The following is a 15,268-nucleotide window of genomic DNA, read 5'->3' on the forward strand; positions in this document are numbered from 1 at the left end:
CATTATTAAAGGAATAAATTCCCTTCTACAAGATATCCCACAGAAAAAAGGAAATGGGCAAGATTCACCGAGTCACAATACCTATTACAATTTAGAACGCTCTCACGACAGAGATACTGATTATCAAGAGCTCCTCAACAGCAATAAAGTCTTACTGAATAAAAAGGCAAGGATAGAGCATCACCAGTGGTACAGAGAGAAGGGAAGGGAAACCCTTATGTCAGATATAAAACAGACAACAGATCCTGATTTGATAAAATATGCTAATCATTATTAAAGGAATAAATTCCCTTCTACAAGATATCCCACAGAAAAAAGGAAATGGGCAAGATTCACCGAGTCACAATACCTACAAGATGCAAAATGTAGCAACAGCAGAAGTGAAGGGAAGACTACCCTTGTCACTTGTACGAGGATTAGTTGAGGAAATCCTGTGTGACATATTGCTTGATGCTGGAGCTCATGTATCCGTCATTCACTTTTCCTTGGCAAGAAGGTTCATTGATAAGTTCCCTGATAACACCACCCGGTTACAAAATCCCGTGAAGATAATCGGAATTACTAAGATTGAGATGTTAGCAATTTTGAGAGTGAATGCAAGACTCTCCATACCCTGTTTTCCAGTGGATTTCTCATATGATCTCCTTGTTCTCCCGGAGGTTGCTGACACAAGTGACTAAATCATTTTGGGTCTTTATTTCCTGGAGGAACACCAATTCATGTGCGATTTTACCACAGGAACTACATCACTATGTGGAAAGAAGTATCAACCAAAATTTAAGACAAGGAATGAAAGGAGAGCACGTGAAGCACTAGAAATAGAAGTAATAAATTCAGAAGAGGAACTAAGCATTAGAAAAGGGAAGTTGTTACTCGATACCATCAGTTCATCAAGGTCTGAACAAGATAAGATAGAGATCAGAGAGTTTATTCATTTGATGTTCCAGTATTATCCTAGTGTTTTTACCGAGGATATTAGTTCATTGTCCTGCACTAACAAGGTAGAACGTGCTATCCAGATCACAACACAGTCACCTGTGTATGTTAAACAATATCAGCCCCCCTCCCCTTAAATACCTGGATAAACTTCAGACACTGCGACAAGACTATGAAAAGGCTGGCATCATTGAAAAATCAAATTCCCGATGGAACAGCCCCTTCATATTGGTGGCGAAACCTAATGGAAGTCTGAGATTTATACTGGATTTACGTGAGGTTAACAAGGTCACCAAGCCCACTGATTTCCCTCTATGCAACATCGAAGAATTGTTAATAGGTCTGGAGGGAGCATGATACTTCTCAAAATTAGACCTGAACTCTGGCTATTTTCAGATTCCCCTTAGGCAGGAAGACAGGAAATACTTTGCCTTCACCACACGATGTCAAAAGTATCAACTCTGTCGACTTCCTAAGGGGTCCAGAAACTCGGCCATGAGTTCTCAGTGCCAAATGAACTCTGTTCTCTCGGACATGTTAGGGAGGGGAGTCATATGCTTCCAAGATGACATATTAATCTACTCTCCTGACTTAAAAACACACAAAGAAATCCTACTGGGTGTTCTAAACAGGATGAACAAGGCACAACTCTCTTTGAAATGCTCAAAATGTCGGTTCTTCATGAAGGAAGTTGAGTATCTGGGGCATGTTGTAAGTGAGGCTGGAATAGTCCCCACTCAAGAGAACGTCACTGCCATATTAAAGGCGAGAATCCCCAACATCTGTAAGACAGGTTTGGAGGTACTTAGGAATGATAAATTTCAACAGAAAATTCATTCCTGAGTGCTCAAGATTGATGGAACCTATTGTAAAATTAACCAAAAAGGGAATGAAGCTTTCTTGGGGGGGGGGGAACAAAGGTATGCCTACCAATCCTTGAACCTGGCCCTGACTAAATCGCCTGTCCTCACTTACCCTAAACTTGGAAAAACCATTCTACCTTTCAGCAGATGCCTCAAATGAAACCACTGCATCCATCGTAGAACAAGAGGAAGGGAAAGAATTTAGGCCTATTGCTATCCTCAGCAGGAAACTCTCATCCTCCGAAAAGAATTATTCAGTCATTGAGAAAGAAACACTGGCAATTGTGCATGCCCTCAGAAAGTTTAAGTATATGTTGTTGGGACAGAAAGTCATCCTAAGATCCAATCACAAACCTCTATCTTTCCTATCTTCCATGAAAGATAAGAATCAAAGGATTATTCAATGGGCTCTGGAGATGCAAGAGTTACAAGTTGAAATAAATTACATCCCAGGAAAAGACAACGTAGTTGCGGATTACCTATCCAGATCATTAGACACTGAGCTAGAGGAGAATGACTGTTCAGGTAGTGGGATAATCAACTTAACACACAAAACCGAAGGGATGGAAGAAAACAAGAACAAACCCCCACATCTTCAAAATTGGGAGAAATCCATCATCGTAGAGGCCCAAAAACAAGACCCAGTATGGAAGGGAGTATATCAAAAGGCTTTGAAAGGCGAGAAACTCACAGGAGAACATTCGGTTCTCCACACACTACACATAGACAGTGATGGTCTTCTGTTATCAAAACCAGGCATCACTGGAAAATGGAAAGAAAAAATATTAGTTCCAACAGTCACGATCCCTTGGGTGCTACACACTTTTCATGACGCGGATTTAGCAGGTCATCAGGGATTTTTTTAGAACCTGTAATAGAATAAAAGATAGATACATGCGGAGGGAATGTGTGTGGGGGGGGGATGATGAGGTGTATGTGTCCTCATGCCTATTGTGTCAGAAAAGGTCAAACCACGGTGGAAAAGCCCCCCCTCCAGCCTTTCCCCACCCCCCATGCGTCCTTTTCAAGCTGTGGCAATGGACATCATTGGTCCTCTTCCAACTAGTTCGAAGGGAAATAAATATATATTAGTTGTGATTGACATGTTCTCCAGATTCCCAGAGGCCACAGCTATGTAGGACCAAACTGCACAAACCGTGGCAAACAAACTATTCAAATTGATTATCTCCAGATATGGAACTCCCCAAACTTCACAGCTGAAGTCATGCTTCAGTTGTGCAAATTGCTGAAAATAAAAAAACTATTCACCACTCCTTATCACCCCCAAGGCAATGGAATGTGCGAGAGGATGAACAGAACCCTCAAACAGACACTCTCCAAACTAGCTAGCAGTTAAATATCGAACTGGGATGATTACCTCTCACACACACCCTCTTTGCATGTAGAAATGCTCTGCATGCAGCCATCAAAGAGGCCCCGGCTGTTATATTATATGGGTTTGAGCCGTTGTTCCCCAGCGATTTTCGAAGCTCGAGAGCAAACACAGGATCCCCAGACATTGATGAATATCTAAATAATCTGATAATGGAAAACAAAATTGCATATGAGTTAGTGGTGGAGTCTAGTAATAACAGTTTGCAAAAGGCAAGGGCATATACAAACTAAGGAGATATAAGGATTTAAAACCAGGGAACCTAGTCCTCCTAGAACAACAACCTAGCAACAGGAAGGGAAGTAAACTAGGGAAGAGTGCTGAAGGACCATATGAAATTATCGAAAAAACATCCCCAGTGAACTTCAAAATAAGAGAAACACCAAGCCGAGAAAAAATGTTTACCGTTCATTCAGATAGACTAAAGTTGTTTAAGAACAGACCTGACCGACTGGTTTGTTATGGGGATTTGATAGAAAGGGTGTTAAGGAAAAAGAGGGCATCGCTCAGAACAAATAACCACTGGAAAGGTACGGACAAGGTTAAGCATATAAACCCGAGGCAGAAAAGGTCTAATACTCAAGAAGGGAGGAACAACCTGTCTCGGATGACCAATTCTCTAGTTATAAATAGAGGACTTTTATGCTACCCCAGAACATAAGGATGACAGAACTTTAAATAAAAGAAAAAAAAAAGGGAAGAATGTATAAGTAGTGACGCGACATGGAAATTTGTCCAAACTAGATATTATTTAAGACCTCGAAAGAAAGAAATATAAAGTCTGAATCCTTCCAGAGATTTATGTAAATAGAAAAATTTTTCCTTGAGGAAAAATTGTCTCTTGTTTAGGCTGTATTACTCATATAATTGCCCTGTATTTTGTTTATTACTAAATGATGGTGTGATCTTATGTAACTATAATATTTTTTTTTTTTTCATTACTGTATGTAAAAGGTATAATCTTATGTAATGCTTCTGTTTATGTTTTGTTTTGGCTGTTGTCATGGAGACGGAGTTAAAATTAGTGCGAGCTTAGAACGTGAGCAACGGTATTGGAAGTAAGGAGTTGATATGAGCTGAAGTGTGAGAACGATTTTGGCGGGAAGAAGAGTGGAGGTATATAAGCGGAAAGCGAAAGTAAACAAAGAACAATCAGGGCAGAAGCATTCACAACAGTATGGAGTAGACGAGGAGAAAACTTATAGGCAGCTGGGAGTAAAGTTATGGGCTGCAGTAATAGGAATTAATGAAGGACTGGGAGATTAATAGGCAATTCAGAATTATTCTACTGAGTTCGAATTACTTCGTATTCCAAAGTCGTTTTAAAGAAGGATCGTGCAAAGCTGAATTTGTTATATAGAAGTACACATAGAATAAGTATTCTGCCTTATTGCAAGTGCATCAAGATTTGTGAAGTGCGATGACTAATAATTCAGTTATCATTGAGAAGATTTCTTTTGAATAGTGTTGCTTCAGAGTGATAAGTGAATATAGTTTTAAAATGAGCCTACTGTGAATCTGATATGCAAAGGATTTAACCTGGTAAGAACAATCCTATTTTATTGTATTTCTGAGTGAAGATATAAGAGTTGACTCCTCCTGTTATATCCCTACATTAACTGTGGTGTTTTGCTGAGATTAGCCGAAGTTAGAAGCTTGAAAGTATTTCCCCTTGAAGTAATAACTACCACCATTAATGAATTTAGAGTTTGCTAACTGAGTGATAACAAGCGAAGATATAAGAGTTAGCTCCTCATGTTATACCCCAACATTAACTGTGGCGTTTTGCTGAGATTAGCCGTAGTCAGATGCTTGAAAGAGTTCCCCCTGAAGTTATAACTGCCTCATGACAGAAATTATGTGTTTGCTGACTAAGTGATATATTAAGGAGTACAATTGTTAGAATAATTACTGAGAGATTCAGTAATATTGAACTGTGTGATCCATTTTAGTTAATAGGAAAACTATAGATTTGATGACTGAATGTCTAAATCTATGTGAATGTTATTACCAGTTGAACTAAGTTATTTGCATTATCTTGTTTTCAAAGTTAAGCTTATGTACTTGTCATATAACCCTGCATTAAATGTTTTGTTTTATTGATTTCAATATCATGTGTGCCTGATTCTCTTTCATTGCACCGTTCAAAAAGATATCGGACCTTGCGGAAGCCTTTAGTGTCAAATTTAAAACTCGGCCTGTATGAATAATGAGATTGTTAAATTAGTTGAAGATTGATTCTACTACTTTGCATAGGCTAATCTGAATATAGGGTGGTGCAGTATAAATATAAAAATCTCTATATTTGATTAGTAATCAACCTACAATTAATTAATTTAATTAAGAATGACGTTCCAACAAGATGGCGGATAAGAAGCCAGAAGCCAGGATGTAGGATGGACAAAACACCACGCAACACCCTACTATTGTACCAGGTGTTGACTTACGGTTGGACTCGCCGATAGTTCTTCAGCATGTAACTCCTAGATTTCGATCTCCGAGTTTCGTATCCGGTTTTAAAATAACGAAGGATTTATTATCCCCTTTACTTAATTTATGCTGCCGGAAAAAAATAGCCTCTCTGGCTCTTTATCGTAAGAATGATTGTTATGAGAGATTTTAAATACAGCAGTATAAATTGAGAAGAGGATAATGCATGTACTAATAAGGGAATGGAATTTCCAGAATTCTTGAGGGACAAATCACTTAGGCAACATGTAATAGAGAAAACAAGAGGTTCAAGAGTTTTGGATTTGGTCATAGCATCAGAAGAGCTGATTATAACTGAGATGACATTTCTTCCTCCAGTTGGAGAGAGAGCAACCATATGGTTTAGACTTAAAAGATGAATAGACATGCAGGATTATCAAAAAGAAGGGAACATATATGTAATTATAAGGTGGGTGACTATAATAGTCTTAGATATCAACTTGGGACAGTTCCATTGAGGGAGGAATTGGAATGGCAAGATATCATCGGTGCTTAGGAAATTGTGAAGGAATATTTGTTACAGCAATAGTAAACTGTATTCCATGAGTGAAGAAGACACAATTTGGTGTGAAGTGGATGACAAACAATATCAAACAGGAACTGCAGGTGAAAAAGAGGTTATGGAATAGATATAAGGAGAGAGGTGGAGAGCAGTTGCATGAAGAATATAAGACTCAGGCAAGGAGAGTGACTAATATGGTAAGGAAGGCAAAACTGGAATATGAGAAGAGATTACCCTAAGGTCCAAAGAAAATCCTAGAGAATTTTTTTAGCTATGTGGCCAGCAGGAAGAGAAATGATTGTGGAAGAATGACATTGTGGAATAAAAATGGGATTAGAATGACTGATGCAGAGGACATAGTGGAGTTGTTCAATGAACACTTTATTGGAGTATTTCATCCTATAGAAGTAGGTTTTAATACTAGAGGGATAGGGCAGGTTCGAGGTTTAGACGAGAGTGTGTTCCAAATACTGAGTACTCTGGATGTCAGTAAAGCTGTGGGACTAGATAGCATTTCACCTTGGGTTTTGAGAGAATGTGCTAAAGAACTGAAGCTCTGTTGACCTGACTTTGCAATAAAAGTCTGGCTATGGGAGAGGTACCCAAGGAATGGAAGGAAGTTAAGATAGTGCAATTGCATAATGGTGGTAGCAGACTGGAAGTGTCTAATTATAGGCCAGTCTGTGTGTCATCAGTAGTTGTTAAGATCTTGGAGAAATTTGTGAGGGACCATATACAGCATTGGTCTGATGAGGGTAATGCTATCTATGAGAGTCACCATGGATTTTTTAAGGGGTGCTCTTGATTTAGTAATATGATTGCCTTTTATAATAAAGTGACAAGAGCAGTTGATGAGGGAAAGGCATATGCTGCGTTTTTTTTTTTTTGTTGTTGTTTTTTTTTTGCAAAAGGCACTTGACAGGGTGCCATATAATAAACTGATATCAAGTTGCAGCACATGGGTTTAGATGTCAGGTTACTCGACTGGATTCAGGATTTCCTGTCTGATAGGTATCAGAGAGTTGTATATGGTGGGGCAATATCAAGGAAGCAGGTTATTACAAGTGGGGTCCCACAGGGCTCAGTACAGGAACCTGTATTTTTCAACCTTTATATCAATAACATTGTCAGTGGATTGCAGGGGGATATTCAGTTGTTTGCAAATGATGTGAAGCTGAGAAGGGTAATTAGTAATAGTGCAGATGTGGCAGCCCTGCAAGAGGATTTGAATAAACTAGACAGATGGACAAATCAATGGGAGTGTCAGTTTAATGCAGCAAAATGTAAAGTCTTGAAGTTGGAGATATCGATGGTAGGAGGAGTTGTACTGGAGGAAATAGGGGAGACAAGAGATCTAGGGTGATGATTGATAGAAACTTGAAATTCAGGAAACATATTGCAAAGGTGGTGAAGGTAACCCAGAGGATTGCTGCAATACTGAGAAGGATGCTGACATGCACAGAGAAGAGTTTAGTTCCATTGTATAAAAGCCCTGATCAAACCACATTTGGACCATTGTTCTCATACTTGTTTCCCAGAATTTTAAGAGGATAAATTAACTGTGGAAAGGGTGCAGAGGCAGATAACAAAGATAGTATCAGGACTGTACAATGTTACTTATGAAGACAGGCTGAGGGAATGTGGACTACAGAGCTTGGTGGATAGAAGGAGAGGTGATATGATTGAGACTTTTGAACTGTTGAGAGGTGGTTACAGGGTTGACACTTGAGAGAGGCCAAATTTTTGCGGTTTAAAAAGATGAATGTGGTCTTGATGTTCCGAGTCATAGGATCCATTGGGAAAAGTCTAAACTTTTACATAGATCTTTATATAAACATGAACGTTTATATAAAGAAAGTTCTGAAGCCCTACTACACAGACCAAATTTAAACTGCAACGAAATTCTTACTATTCCTAAAGTATGGGAAATTGTCATACAAAATTGTGTAAAATAATTGTTAGTTTTTTGTTGTTTTTTTTACTTCTGTAACACGTTACGCACGTTTAATGAGATTCTATTGTAATCATGCGCCCTAACTGTATATGTTATTCCTATTATTGTTTAAACTACTGTACTGATGATGTCCTAAGATACTTAGGATGAAATATTTACATTAAATAATTTTCACTGTGGTTGATACGTGTGTTTCTTTTAATTATGATCTCACCACAGGTTTCCTTATTTAAAAAAAAAAAAAAAAAGAATTATAATAATAATAATAATGTTTTGATGAAATTTGGCAGAGTATATATATACACACACACACACACAGGAAAACCTTGCTTAAGGAGAATTCGATATGTGCGATAATTAGCGCAATTGAGTGAAATGATACTATTTCCCCGCTTTCAAAATCAAAAGGTGGTGAAGGTAAACCAGAGGATTGCTGCAATACTGAGGATGCTGACCTGCAGAGATAAAAGAGTTATCGTACCATTGTATAAGACCCTGATCAAACCACACTTGGACTATTACTTTCAAATTTGGTCCCCAGGATTTAAAGGAGATAAATTAACTGTGGAAAAGGTACAGGGGCAGATAACAAAAATGCTTCCGAACTGTTCTATGTTAGTTATGAGGATCAGCTGAGGGAATGCGGACCACAGAGTTTGGTAGATAGAAGAAAGAGAGAGAGAGGTGATATGATCAAGACTTTACTGTTGAGAGGTGTGTGGTGGTTTCTTTGCATGAAGGATGGTTGAACCATGGAATGCAAAGCCTGATAGAGTGGTGAGAGAGCAAGAGCAGTCAATGAGTGTTATGACAGACTTTGTGTTTCCTAGGAAAGACCTCTCACAATGAGTCTTTTGACTCCATGGAGGCCTGAATAATAATAATGTTAAAACCTTATATTTAGCAATACTGAACTAGTAACCCCGCTCGGTATAATCAAGTCCACTTGTAAAGTCTACTCTATTCAGTTCTTTTCAACTTTGCATCATCCTCTAACCACTGTATATCATCAATCAAACTTCTCCCAATAAGATAAAGGTTTCCCAATTTACAAGACAATTTACAATTTCTATGAAGCTTTCATCCCTTCATCCACACAATCAACTGACTCTCCATCCATATGTTACTCAAACAACAGTTTGTTATATGGGATTGTACTAAATGCCCTTGCAAAATCTAAAAAAAAAAAAATCACTATATTAGCATTTCCTCCGTCCAGCCCTATTACAAAACAAAGTTATGGACACAACAATTCCCTTTACAAACCCATAATGGCCTGTGGAAATATTATTTTCCCTCCAACTTTTATATTTATCTCTAACATCTTTACTACCACTCCTAATATACAAAACCTGGCCATTAGTAGGAGTGGTGGTGAAAGACAACCATTCCCTCTCCCTTCTTTCCAGACTTGTTAAATAACCAAGTCAAGAGGAAGTGTTCGCTCCTTTGCACATTCGCTTAATACTTCATCCAGTCCCACTGTCTTAAAATTCCAAACACTTTCATGAGGAATCACTCCTAATAGTCAATGTGACATACATTGGCAAAATAATCTGTTATTAACACTACATCTTCTATAGATGTTATCACATGTACAATCTCCAACAATTAAGCGCCTCCATAGCGCAATTGGAAGAACGACAGTACATTGCGCCCTTCGATTGGAATAGGCCTACGTTCGATTCTCGTCGCGACAGGAGGAATCTTTATCTGGACGATTTTCAATCGTAGGTGAGTTAGCCAATCTCATACAGAGGTAGCAGGATTTTTTCTTCTGGAAACTCTGGTTTTTTATCTTGCATACAGACAAATCAGCCCTTCAGAACACACACAATTTACAGACATAGAATACTAGTTGTGGTGGTGGAGGAGGTGGGTGGTAGACAGCGTTGATGGAGATGATTCGTGGCAGAGGTTCAGTGTAGTGGTTGAGACAGTTGTAGAAAAACCTGTAAGATTTTGCTTCGACTTCCTGTCATTTGGCCAATCGCAAATGGCTAAACATCTCAGCATCACCTCTCTCTATATTACTCAGTCTACAACAAAACATCCAATGAAACAGATTTATGCTCACCTGAACCTCATAATGAACATAGACTCAAGGCTACTTTTGCTACTGTTTTCTTGAGCCTCAACTTAACTATAACTCCTCTACAGTCATCAGTAATACCTAATACACTCTTATCCTTTGCCTTCACAAAAAAGTTCTATTACATGTTACTCCTATCTGACATTTGAACCCAACACATTTGAACATGTCACATAGATAATCAATGCAAATCAACTCCAACTAAAACTGGAAACAGTGCATCATATAGTCCTTAAAGCCTTCTTCTAGAAAGACATCAGAAGAATCTTGATCAACCTGGGGTTGACCAAGGTTCTTCTAACCAAAACAGGTTACCTGTCCTGATGGTATCCCACAGGGACGAATGCTGGTCTTGAAATTCACGGTTGCTCTTGTTATCATTCAGGGAGTGGGAGGTATGATTGAAGTCGGATTAGTGGAATAATGAATTACTGACCATTTATAACTATATATTCAGAAATTTATATACATTTAATCATATAAATTTGTAAAATAAAATACGTTTATTTTACAAATGATATTCTATCTTTTTCAATTTAGCTACTTGAATTCAAATTCTACCCTACAGTTCTGCTTTATGAACTGGTCAATAACATAGTCATAAAAAGTTGGTTGTAACTTAATTTTCCCAAGCAACACACACACTTGTAAAGGTTGGCTGAAGCTCACTGGCTAGAGCTACTTTGACTGTGTATGGCCTGTGTTTAAGACGACGTGAAGGGAGCAGAAATGGCTATGCGTGCATACGAAATCACAGTGCTGCAGTGAGGACCTGGAGGCTCCACAACCGAGTAAGCTTCGGCCTTCGATACACAATGCAAAACTCAATTATTGCCGAGCAAGCTTAAGACATCTTCTATCTACAAAAATAAAAGCCTAAATGGAATATAAATATAAATGCATGCATTTATTAACAAATAAATATTACTTCTTTCTCAAGTAATGAGCTTGCGCAGCAAGCATAACAAGCATGGAGAATTTGCCCCTGGTATCCCACCACTTATGTGGTGGGATACCAGTTAGCTGTTTTAGACCATCTCTATATAGGGAGATGAGCATCTCTCCATTTTCAAAATTACATGTAGATTCCAGGAATGGCCTGTTATTGTACCCTTGTCTGGTAACAACCCCTCACCAACTAATATGTCACAATCACATTCCCTTCTCCTTCTATTCACAAGACTCCACAACTTGCATTCTGTCAATCTCTCCTCATATCTGACAATCACAGACCTAACACTAACTTTCTCTGGATACTGATACCTTCTCTGGATCCTCTCCAATACATCCATATTCTCTTGAACACCAGGTGGACAAATATGCACTTAGTAGTCCATATGTGGCCTGATCAAAGTCTTATACAAGGAAACCATAACCTCATTGCTTCTGCATGTCAATATCCTCCTCCTTATTACCATAATCCATTGTGATGTTATTACAATTTTATCAAAGTGACCCCTAAACTTCAAATCTGTCCATCAGTGAGTGATCTCTCATCTCTTCCACCTCCTTCTAAATTTCCATTAATTGTATACTCTGCATCCCAAATTTGCCTACGAAATTTCAAGACCTTGCACTTTGAAACATTAAACTGATAGCTTCACTCCCATAGTCTATTGAGATCCTCCTGCAAAGCCACAACATCTGCTCTGCTTCCCAACTCTGCATTATCAGCACACAGCTGCACAGCACAAAAGCCAATCCTGATGTCATTAATGTACAAGTTAAACAATAATGGTCCCAAAAAAAAGTTCCCCTATGGCACTCCATTCGATTTAGTAATAATGTCAGATAACGTAACTGTAAACAACATATCAGCATTGCCACCAGCTGGTGACAGTGATCATACAGTCCTGACATGGGAGGTGTGAAAAAAACTGAGGAAACAGCTTGAAGGAGTTCTACGGGAAAAGGAAATTGAAGGAAAAGAGAATAATATGGCATGGACACAGTTAATAAGTATCTGATGATGGCAATAAAAGACTGTATACCTAAATGAAAAAGAATTAACAAAATAGGTGTTAAATAGGTGAACAAGGAAATTAAGTAGGAATTTCCAAAAAATAAAAGATCATGGAGAGAAAATATAAACTTCAAAGAAGTGAACAGTTAAATGAAATCTACGAAGTGTGGGCAAGATGAGTGGCATGCATAAGAAGGGTGAAATTAGATTATGAGAAGAGACTGGTGAAACAGGTTAAAAAAATAAATCCTAAAAAATAAATAAAACCATAGCAAAACGATCACTGTTCAGTGATCATTTTTACGAAGGTCTTTCATACTGGCAGTAATGATATTATTCTAAGGAAGCAGGAAGTTGAAGAATTAATAATTCATCTCAGTATCTCAAAGGTAAATGAGATAGAAGTCTATAATAGTTGAAGTCATCTTGATGTGAATTAGACTATTGCACTAGATGGGATTTCATCACATGTCATGAAAGAAAGTGCTAAGGAACTGACCCTTCTATTGACTTGGTTGTTTTATGAGAGTCTTGTGTCCTCAACAATCCCTAATGAGTAGAAAAAGGGCAAGATTGTTACACTGCATAAAGGTGATAGCAAAACAGAACAGAGATTTCAAATTACAGACCTGTTTGCATTTCTGGAGCGGTTGTTAAGGTTTTGGAGGGATTGTTAGGAACAGAATACGGAACTGGATAGGTAGGAAAAGAATCTGTATAGAGGTGAACACGGGATTGTTAAAGAGAGGTCTTGTTTTAGTTACATTTTATAATATGGCGACTACAGTTCTGAATAGGGGCAATTTGTATACGGTGATACTTCTGGATTTTTGCAATGATCTAAATACGATTATCCATTGTATTTTTTGGTGACGTTGACAGGCTACCACATATACGTTATGGAAAAATTGGACTGAATAAGCAACTGGCTATCTAATAGATATCAAATGGTAGTGTATAGAGGAGCAATGACTATGAGGAGGACGGTTACCATTGAAGTTGCACAGGTTTCTGTTCTAGAACCACTGCTGTTTAATTTGTTTGTTAATGCTACTATGAGTAGTTTACAAGCAGATATTCAACTGTTTGGATACTAAGAATTACTTCATATGATATTATTATTACATAACACCTCCAGGGAGTCCAAAGACTCATCGAGGGAGGGCACATGCTCTACAACTCTGTTTCCACCACTCCACTAACCGCAACTACCTTCATCTACACCAGCGCCATCTACCGCCGACCACTACCACTATTTTCACAGGAAATCGCCAACATACGTGGCCCCGGCGGGATTCGAACCCCCAGCCTTTTGGCTGGAGAGTTGATAAGCTAACCAGGCCGGATAAATGATTAGGAATGATGCAATGTACTGGTGCTTCAGAGCAATTTGAATAAAGTGACTTAAGTGGGGATATCGATTTTTTAACACCAGTAAATATATTTGTGTATCATATTGTAGCGTTGTACAGGTGGAAGAGGAAGCGAAGGATATTGGTAGATTGAAAATGTAAGTTTAAAGGACATATTGCAAAAGTGATAAACACAGCACAAAGAAATTATACTATACTATGAAGAACACTAACAAATAGAAAACATTAAAACAATTTAAGACGAGGTATAATAAATATTATCACTGTTAGAATGTATGGTACTATTGCCTGATGAGTTGCGACTCCATGAGGTGTTTGTATAATGTTAATAAGTTTTAAAGCACTGCAATTTCTTTGATAACTAGTGTACTAAGTAGATGAGTCATTTTAAACATATGTGTAATCTTTATATATAACCGAAATTTTGACTACCTTTTTTTTAAATTGCAGGGGGTTGAATTTAAAAAAATAAACAAATAATAATTAAAAAAATAAAGTTGCAAGTTTTAACTCAATTACACACAATATGTCGAAACATAAACGTTTACCTTTTTGAGCAGTAGAATATAATGAAAGTTTAACTGTTTGCTTCTGATAATCGTAATGTGAGACATCGGTGATGTGTTGTGGAATAAACACGGTGGCCGAAGCCGTAGCTCTGATTTCACAGAACTTTCTCGGATATGCTTGCAGCACTACTACAAGCACTGGACTTCTCCAGGCAAATAAGCTACCAGCTATCCGAATTTAATAACTGTGAATTTAAACAAATGACAACTCCTCAAACTTTCGTAGAATGCGAAGTAGAATTCCGATTAAATAAATATAACTTTTAAAAGTCAAGCAAGTTTGCAATATCAATGAAATTTCACGAGTCGCAATAGAAACCACCTGAACATCTACACCCACAACCCGCTCTTTACACTACGCGAAGTGACATGCGTAAGGAGGAGATAAAAGTTCAACCAATAGAAATCTGAATAACTTCAATATTTGAACATGTGATTTCACTGCGGAAAACAACACTCAACATTGGTTTTTAAACCTCAGATTTAAACCAACAGCCAATTTCAGATCGGAAAAACGTTTATATATTTATTAGAGTATATAATATAATATTATCTCCTATATCATGTTCAAACTTGATACACTCTGATCACATTGTACACGTGTACATATGAGCATATCAGCACGTAGACAAATATAGGTTTTTATTATTATTATTATTATTATTATTATTATTATTATTATTATAGGCACCTCCATGGGAATCGTAGACTCATCGGAGAAGTCCACTGACCACATAACTGTCATATTTTGCATTAAACTCAATTACCGACAAATGACACTGACAGTTTTACAATTTTTTAATTTTCAGGAAATATCCCTAGTTCACACAATACTAGCCATGTATTCCAAACTTTCCCCCGTATTAATCAATAATCCCATAAACAACTTATATGTCTCTAACATATCTTCTGCGACCAACAAATATTCACTGTCTCCACAAATGGAACATCCCGCAGATTATCTGCCACTATCGTGGTATCTTGCCTCTGGATATGCTCTGACTTTTCCACGTGTCCAAGCAACCGGGAGACAAAATAAGTTGCTTCTCTCTGTTTGTTAGAGCGTTCATCGATAACTAGGTAATGATATGTGCTGTTTTAGGCACTTTTCAATCTTCAACTATTGTTGCAAT

At 37.8% G+C, this 15,268-nt stretch overlaps 1 protein-coding gene across 5 annotated transcripts in view; it reads right to left on the minus strand.

The window, feature by feature from the left end:
- The window catches only part of LOC150102853 (eukaryotic elongation factor 2 kinase-like), a 389,384-nt gene extending 374,908 nt beyond the window's left edge, over nucleotides 1–14,476 (minus strand). For all 5 annotated transcript variants that reach the window (XM_090397538.1, XM_090397535.1, XM_090397537.1 and 2 more), the window contains exon 1: nucleotides 14,115–14,476. The gene's annotated coding sequence lies outside the window, so the exon portion shown is untranslated. The remainder of the gene's footprint in view (nucleotides 1–14,114) is intronic.
- Between the last annotated feature and the right edge of the window lie 792 nt (nucleotides 14,477–15,268).

This window comes from Typopeltis vanoorti, chromosome 9 (genome assembly GCF_054136105.1).
Source record: "Typopeltis vanoorti isolate ZY-2024b chromosome 9, IOZ_Tvanoo_1.0, whole genome shotgun sequence".
Lineage (NCBI taxonomy): Eukaryota > Metazoa > Arthropoda > Arachnida > Uropygi > Thelyphonidae > Typopeltis > Typopeltis vanoorti.